The sequence below is a fragment of the Zea mays genome, chromosome 4 (genome assembly GCF_902167145.1).
Source record: "Zea mays cultivar B73 chromosome 4, Zm-B73-REFERENCE-NAM-5.0, whole genome shotgun sequence".
Taxonomy (NCBI): domain Eukaryota; kingdom Viridiplantae; phylum Streptophyta; class Magnoliopsida; order Poales; family Poaceae; genus Zea; species Zea mays.
The window spans coordinates 195,017,915-195,028,198 of NC_050099.1; the positions used below are offsets into that span (position 1 = coordinate 195,017,915).

The window sequence follows — 10,284 nt, forward strand, 5'->3', positions numbered from 1 at the left end:
TTTATCATCTTGAGCTTGATCCTCATCTTGAGTTGGTGGAGATGCTTGATTTGAAGATGATGGTTGATCTTGTGCTTGTGTGGGCTCTTTGGATTCCTTAGGACACACATCCCCAATGGACATGTTCCTTAGCGACGCATGGAGCCTCTTCATCATCTAGCTCATCAAGATAAACTTGCTCTACTTGAGATCCATTAGTCTCATCAAACACAATGTCACAAGAAACCTCAACTAATCCAGTGGATTTGTTGAAGACTCTATATGCTCTTGTGTTTGAATCATATCCAAGTAAAAAGCCTTCTACAACCTTAGGAGCAAATTTAGATTTTCTACCTCTTTTAACAAGAATAAAACATTTGCTACCAAAGACTCTAAAATATGAAACATTGGGCTTTTTACCGGTTAGGAGTTCGTAAGATATCTTCTTGAGGATTCGGTGTAGATACAACCGGTTGATGGCGTAGCAAGCGGTGTTGACCGCCTCGGCCCAAAACCGATCCGAAGTTTTGTACTCATCGAGCATGGTCCTCACCATGTCAAGTAGTGTTCTATTCTTCCTCTCCACTACACCATTTTGTTGTGGTGTGTAGGGAGAAGAGAACTCATGCTTGATGCCCTCGTCCTCAAGAAAGCCTTCAATTTGAGAGTTCTTGAACTTCGTCCCATTGTCGCTTCTAATCCTTTTGATCCTTAAGTCGAACTCATTTTGAGCTCGTCTCAAGAATCCTTTTAAGGTCTCTTGGGTTTGAGATTTATCCTGCAAAAAGAACACCCAAGTGAAACGAGAATAATCATCCACAATTACAAGACAATACTTACTCTCGCCGATGCTTATGTAAGCGATCGGGGCGAATAGATCCATATGGAGTAGCTCAAGCGGCCTGTCGGTCGTCATGATGTTCTTGTGTGGATGATGAACACCAACTTGCTTCCCTGCTTAACATGCGTTACAGACCCTGTCTTTCTCAAAATGAACATTGGTTAGTCCCAAAATGTGTTCTCCCTTTAGAAGCTTGTGAAGATTCTTCATCCCAACATAGGCTAGTCGGCGATGCCAGAGCCAACCCATATTAGTCTTAGCAATTAAGCAAGTATCGAGTTCAGCTCTATTAAAATCAACTAAGTATAGCTGACCCTCTAATACTCCCTTAAATGCTACTGAATGATCACTTCTTCTAAAGACAGTAACACCTAAATCTGTAAAAAGACAGTTGTAGCCCATTTTGCATAATTGAGAAACAGAAAGCAAATTGTAATCTAAAGAATCTACAAGAAAAACATTGGAGCAGGATAGCAAATTGTAATCATCACTTACTAGAATGAATTCTCCTAATTTTGTGCTCAGGATAACCAACAGGATATAAAATGTAGCCCTCGTTGTCCTGAACCATGGGAGCTTTGCCCTTATCAAAGTTAGACAATTTCTTAGGGGCATTAAGCTTGACATTGTCTTCCTTTTGGAAGCCAATGCCATCCTTAATGTCAGGGCGTCTCCCACTATAGAGCATACTTCTAGCAAATTTAAAATTTTCATTTTCTAAGTCATGCTCATTAATTTTAGCACTAAGTTAAGCTATGTGATCATTTTGTTGTTTAATTAAAGCTAGGTGATCATGGATAGCATCAACATTAATGTCTCTACATTTAGTACAAATGGAAACATGGCTAACAGTAGATGTAGAGGGTTTGCAAGCATTTAATTCATCAATCTTAGCATGTAACATGGCATTCTCATTTCTAAGATTGGAAATAGAATCATTGGAAACATTTAAATCCTTAGCCTTAGCAATTAAATTATCATTCTCAATCTCAAGGCTAGAAAGTGATTCATTCAACTTGTCAATCTTAGCAATCAAACTAGCATTATCATTTTTAAGGTTGACAAGAGAATCATCACAAACATTTAATTTCTCAATCTTAGCAATTAATTTGGCATTTTCAATTCTAAGGTTAGAGATAGTGTCATGGCAAATGCTAAGCTCACTAGTTAATTTTTCACGTTTTTCTACTTCCTGAGCATAAGCATTTTTAACCTTAACATGTTTCTTATTTTCATTAATAAGGAAGTCCTCTTGGCTATCCAAGAGTTCATCCTTCTCATGAATGGCACCTATCAATTCATTTAATTTTTCCTTTTGTTGCATGTTTAGGTTGGCAAAAAGAGCAAGCAAATTATCTTCATCATCACTAGACTTATCCTCATCACTAGATGTTGCATATTTAGTGAAGGCTCTAGATTTTACCTTCTTTTTACCGTCCTTTGCCATGAGGCACTTGTGGCCGACGTTGGGGAAGAGGAGGCCTTTGGTGATGGCGATGTTGGCGGTGTCCTCGTCGGAGGAGGAGTCGGTGGAGCTCTCATCGGAGTCCCATTCCCGACACACGTGGGCATCGCCGCCTTTCTTCTTTTCCTTCCTCTTTCCCTTCTTATCGTCGTCCCTGTCACTATCACTTGATAATGGACATTTAGCAATAAAATGACCGGGCTTACCACACTTGTAGCAAACTATCTTGGAGCGGGGCTTGTAATCCTTCCCCTCCTTTGCTTGAGGATTTGGCGGAAGCTCTTGATGATGAGCGCCATTTCCTCATTGTTGAGCTTGGAGGCGTCGATGGGGAGCCTACTTGTCGGGGACCATAATTAGGGGTACCCTCAAGGCTCCTAATTCTCAGCTGGTAACCCCCATCAGCATAAAGCTGCAAAGGCCTGATGGGTGCGATTAAGTCAGGGATCAGTCCATTCGAGCGACTCGATCACGCCTCGCCCGAGCCTAGCCTCGGACAAGGGCAGCCGACCCCGGAGGATTTCCGTCTCGCCCGAGGCCCCCCTCCAACGGCGAACATATTTCCGGCTCGCCCGAGGCCCTGCCTTTGCTAAGAAGCAACCCTGACCAAATCGCCGCACCAACCGACCAAATCGCAGGAGCATTTAATGCAAAGGTGGCCTGACAACTTTATCCTGACGCGCGCCCCCCAGCCGGCAGAGCCGAAGTGACCGCCGTCACTTCGCCGCTCCACTGACCGACCTGACGGAAGGACAGCGCCGCCTGCGCCACTCCGACTGCGGTGCCACTTGACAGAGTGAAACTGACAGGCAGTCAGGCCCTGCCGAAGGTATCATAGGAAGCTCCGCTCCGCCCGACCTAGGGCTCGGACTCGGGCTCAGCCCCGGAAGACGGCGATCTCCGCTCCGCCCGACCCAGGGCTCGGACTCGGGCTAAGTCCCGGAAGACGGCGAACTCCGCTCCGCCCGACCCAGGGCTCGGACTCGGGCTCAGCCCCGGAAGACGGCGAACTCCGCTCCGCCCGACCCAGGGCTCGGACTCGGGCTAAGTTCCGGAAGACGGCGAACTCCGCTCCGCCCGACCCAGGGCTCGGACGCGGGCTTAGCCCTAGAAGACGACGAACTCCGCCTCGCCCGACCCAGGAGCTCGGACTCGACCTCGACCACGGAAGACAGACTCGACCTCGGCTTCGGAGGAGCTTCCACATCGCCCAACCTAGGGCGCAGGCCAGCCACGTCAACAGGAGGTGCCATCATCACCCTACCCCGAGCTGACTCGAGCCGCAGGGAACAAGACCGGTGTCCCATCTGGCCCGCTCCGCCAGATAGGCAATGATGGCGCCCCGCATACTCTGTGACGACGGTGGCTCTCAGCCCCCTTACGGAAGCAAGAGGACGTCAGCAAGGACTCACACTACAAGAAACTAATAAATGTTCGTGGGTTAATTTAAGAACGTGGGTACCGACGTTCTTAATTATGTTAAGTTCGTGGGTTAATTTAAGAACGTGAGTACCCACGTTCTTAAATTAAATTCGTGGGCCCATGATAAAACCGTCGAACTTATCGTATTAAAAACGTCGGTACCCACGTTCTTAAATTAAATTCGTGGGCCACGTGGGCACCGTCGAACTTAACCCAAAGACCTAGATCTCTTGCCGCCGCGCGTCTCTCTTCTTTCCCTCTGTATACCGCGAGCGCCCATAGCTAGCTGCCAGCCGCGCGCCCGCCGCTACCTGCCCGCCTCAAGGCTCAAGCGAAGGCGAGCGCGAGAGAAAGCTCAAGCCACTTCCCAACCCGCTCCCCCCTCGCCGCGATTTCCTCACATGGCAGCGTTGCGCCTCCGCGAGTCACTCGAGAGGAACAGCCCCTGCTCCTGCTTCTCCGACCCCTGTCCCTGCGCCGCCCCCATCCCGATCTCGCCGCCCCCGTCGCTGGGCCCTTCTCGTCCCTCCGCGTCCATCGCCCCTGCTCCTGATCCGGGTCTCTTCTTCCTCCCTTCTCGCGCCGTAGATTGCAGCCGCGGCTCTGATTCTGCTCCCGCCGTTTCTCTCGTGGTCGCGGGTTCATGGGAGCTTCTGGGTTCTGGCTCCGTCCCTAACCGGTGTTGCCATGGGGAAGGGTGAGTTTCTCTTGGCGCCGATTGATTGGTGGTGTCTTGCTTCCATTTGATGGGTGGTGTAGTGGTTGGTCCTGATTTGTGATTTGTGGGCATTGGTTTGTGCAGGCAAGAAGAGCAGTGGGGACGACCTGATCGACAGCAGCGACGCCGACAGCATCGGCTCGTCGTCCACCGCGCTGTCGGATCAACTATTGGGTCTGAATCTGCTTCAGTAATTTCTTCCCCAAAGATAACAGAATCAACTGCTGACTCATCTTCAGTGACGAAAAGGCTTGAGGAGGAATTGGCAAAAGGGATGCCCTTATTGAGGTAGATACACAGTGGATCCTTTCAGCGCTAACGCTAATTATCACCAGTTCCCCATGAAATGCATGTACTATAATAAGTTAGCTGAAAGTTTGAACAATGGGCATTCTGATTCCAGTGAATTTAAACCCATAGAGTGACCTAAATTTGTTCATCTTCAGTTGTTTGAAATGATAGTTGCATGATAGAATTAGCAGATGGGATGGGTTCACTGATTGGAGCAATTTGCATTGAACTTATGAGCACATACTTACCATTACCAGGAAACATCACAAGTTCAGCAGTAGAACAAGGTTTCAATGTTGTGGATGATTGGATGTTCTTTTTCATGGTACCATCCTAAATAAAACATACTCCTGATATCTAAATTGAGCAAGTGTGACCTGTTAATTTCTGACTGTTCCATGTTTAACTTTTGTTTTGCTATCTGCAACTACAAGTTTAGAGATCTCCTCACACTGCAGTTTTAGTCTAAAACCTTTGAATGGGTGTCTGATTAGAAGTTGAATTTTTGCTATCTATGCTGCCACTATTCTTGCCATCCTTGTGTGCTCCACCATGACTGTTGATGCATGATCTGTCTTTTCTGTAAGTTAACACAATTCAAGTTTTCTGTTGACTTCCTGTTGAAACTTTGTTTTCTTACAGTTTGATCTAAATATCTTTTGCTCATTTGTTTGATATCATTTTTTCAAACCTTTTCTAAATATCTTTTTTGAAACTTAAAATTTTCTTATCTACGTTTTTAGTCAGTTATACTTGTTAGTAGTAGGGTTCCATGGCTCGTAGTATTGGGCAGCGGCCTAGGACGGTTGGTGGGCGGCAGCCGGCAAATCTAAGCGGCGCGCCGGCACTGGCCGTTGTGCGGGTGCCGCGTGCGCCTGTGCGTCCACCGGCTGCCTGTACGGAGCTGGACTCCAGTCACCATTACCCTCCCTGGTTCCCTGCTTGTGACCGGTGAGCATCTCTGGAGGCTCGAGTCTTGACTGGTGAGTGGTGACTCCCTATATCCCTGTCCTTGATTTGCCCTCTAGATGGATTGAACGACTGGGAGCATAGGCCTGATGGATGCGTCTCTTTTGCTTGTTTTGTTGTATTTGTTGGACTGTTGGCAGACTAGTATTGCAATCTTCTACTTCTAGTATTTATGTAAGACCTTATATTACACTTGAACAATTTATGTTGTTATTTATGCAAATTTTGAACTTAGTATTTGTTGAATTTTAGGTATGATGAGAATTTTCGATATATTATTTCTTTAACAGAAGCATCTACTGATTTTTTGTATTAGATTGTACCATATTGGATACATGTTGTCTAGTTCAACCATGATATTGTCATCGTGTGCAATGTGTAGTTTTAGTTTTTGTTATCAGTATGAGATGAATATTTAGCTCATCAAGGACAGCTGAAATTTCACTAAATACGAGGCACAGAACCTTGATGCCAATAAACAAAGAATAATCACATAACATAGCCACTACAACAAAACGAGTAATCTGACATATCAGTTTTCGCAACCTACACATTGTAAGGCCATGAACATTGGTGGAATTGAGGCAAGTAGTACTTGTTGGTGACTCTCAAGGTGTGATGTTGAATAAAATTGTTGTTTTTATATTTTCTTACCTCTACTTGTTGTTTGATACCTTGATGTCTCCCATGTCATGCTCTATCTCTTCTCGTTATTTGATGTTTTATCGCAACAATTATTTTCTATCAATTAATTTTAAGCAATGATCTAAGATGTTTTGACCGAACCGGATGCTTCCTCCACACTGATAATTGCAACTTTGATATTTCATGGTTATGATTCTATTTATATTTGAAGCACCAAACAAGTCAGCTGATGCCTTTGCTTTTGCAGAGTTCTATCTTAACTGTGCTGCTAGTTATGCTTGGGTGTTAGTGCCATGGCTCCTCATTACCAAGCTGCTACCTTGATTGCCTCTCCGTCTTACCCAAATGCCATTGCTTGGTCAAGTGACAATATCGTGGCTGTCACATCTGGTCATATTGTAACTATTCTGGTAAGTGCAATCCAATCACTCAGATGATCACATATATGTCATATTCTCAGGGTCATGATAGTTTATGAATGGAATATGGATTAGCTTAACCTTGCAGTAACCATGTCCATTTTCCCATATTCAAGAACCCAGCTGCGCTTGATGGACCCTGTGGATTGGTTGGACTTCGTCGTAGTGACCCTTTTCCTATAGGAGTGGTTAAGAGAGAAGGTAAACCTATTATTTGCATTACTCATCTCCCAGAGGACTTGCTTAATTTGGACATTTGTTTTAATTATGTGGTACAACGAATGAAGATTTAATTCACATATATTGTATCCAAAAATTTGTTGGTTTGACACCAGTTTTGTAATGTGAATGTGTGGTGCTGTCAAGAGTAACATGAAATTTTGGGAACTGTAACAAATAAATTGTCTTGCTATTTGGCTGTTCAGTTTTCAATGTTTGAAGAAAACACCATTAAAAAGGCTTGCTTAGACGCTCTTAAGCACGAGTTGGAACTCTGGCAATGAGGTCAGGATTTAAAAATTGTTTGTTGGGGGTGTGATTCCATCCGTGCTTATGTCATGGCATCCATGTTGCTTGATTGTAGCAACTCCCAGCTTGATTTCACCATGGTTTATTCACACAGCCAGAGCAGAGTTACATCTCCTGATATTCAGCTAGTGGGTTACTGCAACATAAACACCTGCTTAGGAATCTACGGTTTTACTAGTCATATTATACTTATACCTTGTGAAGTTCATTCAAACTACTATGATGGGTGCACGTTCCACCTCCTGAACAAATGTCATGGCATTTTCATATTTATAGCCTCGTGCTTCATCTGTCCAATAGTAAGGCAAGGTGCATTGTAAGGTTCAAACTTCGACCAACAAAGTGGTTACATTGGATATGTATTTAGAAATACTTTATAGTGATCATTTTTTTGTGTTGCCACACACAATATGTTATGATAGAAATTAGCTGTCAAAGTACGATCTTGATGACTGTCCCAAGTTACCACACACAATATGTTATGATAGAAATATGTTATGGCATTTTCCTGTTAAAACTTTGTTTTCTTACAGTTTGATCTAAATATATTTTGCTCATTTGTTTGATATCATTTTTTCAAACATTTTCTTTTTTTTGTTACAAAATAAATACAGAAATTACATGAAGAGAATGAGAAGCTTTTTGACAGAGTTACAGAGAAGTCACGATTAGGAAGTGCTCCACAGGTTGCTCTCAAGTATTCTTTATGCTTTTTTGTCATGCTCTGTGTTATGAACTAGTTCATTTTCAATTATTTTGTAGTTTTTTCGGATTGCCTTCCTGCATGTGGAAAGGGCCAAAGATTCATGTCACATTTTGCTGTGTCTACAATGTTTGTAGGATAGCTTGTGGCAATTCTCTGTTAATTATAGGAAACAACAAAATCTCAACTAAAATCTACAATTGAGACTTTACAAAGAAGTGATTTGATCCATATCATTCATTTCTTATGGTGTCAAGTATCTACGCAAATTGAGTTTATGAGGAATACAAATATGTGTTCTGTCATTTTCTTTGTTCGTTTAACCTGATGGATTTAGTAAACACCTTGCATATATTAAAAAATGCTCCTAGTGTGTCTATTGCTGCTTGTTCATTTTTGACAGAATATTTTTTCTGAAACTTTATTGAGCAAAGCCTATCTGCCTCCCTCCATTCCAAAATGTAGGTCATTTTAGTTTTGTCCTAAGTTAAACTTATCTTTTACCAGTTCTATAGAAAAATATATTGATATGTACTCCCTCTGTTCCAAAATATAAGACGTTTTGACTCTTATAGATACATTGCTTTTGCTATGTATCTAGACATACTGTATATCTAAGTGTATAGCAAAAATTATGTAACTTGAAAAGCCAAAACATCGAAACGTCTTATAATTTGGATTGGTGGGAGTACAATACAGTTAAATACACGATCATGACATTTCTTACTAGTTTAGTTGTGGATCCCATTAAACTAATTTGCTATTGTAGATATTGGTGCATTTTTCTATAAATTGGTCAAAGTTCGAGAAGTTTGACTTAGGACAAAGCTAAAACAACATACATCTTGGAACAGAGAGATATATATCATTGGCTTGAGAGCTTTAGTTACTGCTTTCTTTTTCTCCGACTCCCAAATTTCGTCTTGTACGTCAAAGTAGATAATACATTTTGATTGGTAAAATTTCTTCTTACCATACATAATTATATGAACTGTTAGTAAATTACTAAATTTGTCCCTAAAAATTCCCACGAGGTTTTCATGGGTAACTCCTAACTGCTTTCGTAGGCTTCAAGCCCTTCAGCAAACAAGCCAGCTAATGGTCAAGGAAGGGAGATAGGCAGGTAAAATTGACTCCACCTACAATAAGTCAATAATGCTCGGTGTAAAGAAACACTGAGAAATGGAGTCCAAATTTAACACACTTATCTGCAGGAGTGACAGCAGCAAAAGTCGATCACCAGATGTGTTTGCATCACCAGTGTCTCAGGATAAAACTGGAAACAGTGGAGCTATTGTAAAATCAAGCAATGAGCTAGCAAAAACTACACCTGCTGGGGAGTACCTTACGTCTGCACTAATGGATTTTGATCCTGACCAGTTTGAGGGATTTGTAGCAATAGTTGATGGTGCTAATAAGCTTTTGATGCTGGTAATTAGTACCATCCCAACATATAATATTATTACTGGATTTACTATACCTTTTGTTGTGGCAACTAAGCTAGTTTTGCTTCTTCCCTTATATTGTCCTCGCCTGCCCTTGTACGGTTCATGCACCCAGAGTGATCAGTGGGTTCAAACTTCAAACCCCGCTTCAAGTTTCCCAGGATCAGAGTGTCCACAGATTTCAAACCCTGCTTCCAGTTTCCCAGACATGACCTGCTCTAAAATCTGCCTGAGGACAAGCTCTACACTAGGGTTAGCTCCAATGCTCCATTGAGCACAATATTGTTGCAGTGCTTCCACACGGTCCAGTTTCCCAGGATCATAGCATTCATTCTCTTGATCCCTTCTACCTTGGGTATTTGATTTTCTAGTTTGAATTGTCCTCTTTCTCCTTACAATACACACATATGTAATTGCTATATCAGTGGGGTCTGTGTGTGTTTTGCAACTCTTCTATTAATGCAATGATACACAACTTTGCTGTTTGTTTGAAAAAAAATTGTACGGAGCTTGTACATGTTATTTTTAACATTTTAATGGTTTCCATGCACAAGCAATGGAGCTAATGTTTGAACTTGTGTGTTTGAACTTGTGAACTAAAAATGTGAACTATGGATGTGAACTTGTGTGAATTTGTGAACTTATGTATTTGGACTTATGTGAATTTGTGAACTTATATATTTGGACTTTGTGAATTTGTGATATGAACATATATCAATGTGTTTGAAATCTGTATTGTATGTGATATATTGTGTTGCATGTGATATATTGTGTTGCATGTGATATTATGTGTCTCTAATTTCATTTCTGTATTTTTTATTTTTTTTTCTAGAAAAGGGTTAAGAACGTGGGTACCCAC

The 10,284-nt window shown here is 42.4% G+C and overlaps 1 non-coding gene across 1 annotated transcript; it reads left to right on the forward strand.

The window, feature by feature from the left end:
• Nucleotides 1-7,896: 7,896 nt before the first annotated feature.
• LOC103654355 (uncharacterized) lies at nucleotides 7,897-9,903 on the forward strand. Its single transcript, XR_004857897.1, has 3 exons — nucleotides 7,897-7,963; nucleotides 9,048-9,103; nucleotides 9,195-9,903. It is a non-coding gene; the product is annotated as an uncharacterized protein (transcript).
• The last annotated feature ends 381 nt before the right edge of the window (nucleotides 9,904-10,284 follow it).